Source organism: Oncorhynchus masou, unplaced genomic scaffold, assembly GCF_036934945.1.
Source record: "Oncorhynchus masou masou isolate Uvic2021 unplaced genomic scaffold, UVic_Omas_1.1 unplaced_scaffold_17751, whole genome shotgun sequence".
NCBI lineage: Eukaryota > Metazoa > Chordata > Actinopteri > Salmoniformes > Salmonidae > Oncorhynchus > Oncorhynchus masou.
The window spans coordinates 1-1,108 of NW_027007935.1; the positions used below are offsets into that span (position 1 = coordinate 1).

General features: G+C 41.2%; 1 non-coding gene across 1 annotated transcript; it reads right to left on the minus strand.

Moving 5' to 3' along the window:
• Nucleotides 1-451: 451 nt before the first annotated feature.
• Nucleotides 452-534, minus strand: trnal-cag (transfer RNA leucine (anticodon CAG)). The gene has a single exon. It is a non-coding gene; the product is annotated as a tRNA-Leu (tRNA).
• Nucleotides 535-1,108: the final 574 nt, after the last annotated feature.

Genomic DNA, 1,108 nt, shown 5'->3' on the forward strand with positions numbered 1-1,108 from the left:
GCCTACAGAGCTTGAAGGATGGATAACCAGGTGTGTTAAGGTGTGAGGTGGGATAGATGGCCTGCAGTCCTATCCCAAATGGACAACTAATGGTCTTGAAATCCCCGGAGGGGTCAAGAAAATGCAGTTTTTTTGTCAGCAGGATTCGATCCATCACCTTAACCACTCGGCCACGACAACAGTCTTGTTAGGATTGAAAGGGCCACCAGGCATAGCCTACAGAAAGTGATAATTTTACAAATGAAAGAAAATGCAGTAACTCATTATAATGCAATAACATTAAATGTTCCCCCCATTCATTTGTTATTAAGTACATCTGTTTTCTTATTTTCCTTGATCTTTGCTCAGCTCCAGAAGGTTTGCATTTGAGAGTGTTTTTTATAAATTATTATTTCACTGAGTGAAGTTGTTATTTCATAATCACATTATTACTGCGAAGCAGCATGACTCTTATCAGAAGTGGGATTTGAACCCACGCCTCCATGGGAGACTGCGACCTGAACGCAGCGCCTTAGACTGCTCGGCCATCCTGACTACAGCACAGTACCTGGGTATCGGGTTAAAGAGTATGGGGTAAAAGTAGAAATAGGCACAGCCTTCTAAAATCACCACAGAGACCAGTAAATTTATGCACAATACCGACTTGCACTTTCAATAGTCATTTGTTTTTATCAATGAAAAACTCCAGTCATTGATTTAACCTCAATATGGCCTTCAATGGAAGAGAGTAGTAAATCGTCATTGAATGAACGCTAAACTGGCCTCAGAATATGGCCATTCTGATATAAATGATAACATTCCTCAGATAAGACCGAAAAAGTGTCTGGAAATATCAGCAACCATCAGGGTAAGAGTGACAACAGGTCCACATGGGGGAAATCTTAACAAATGGCTTAATGGGTATTTTTAACGCAATCGTGTTATTATTTATTTTTAGGGATTAACAAGGCAGCTCACCTGTGACTTGACATTAGATGCGGCGACTTCGATTACTCTGCAGACGATATTTTTGTTCTTCCCGCCAATACAATCCACTGACAACGACCGACGAGTTGTGCGTTCCGAGATGCTTTTTGTTATTTGCCTGTTTGTGGCCCGCCTGTGAAAT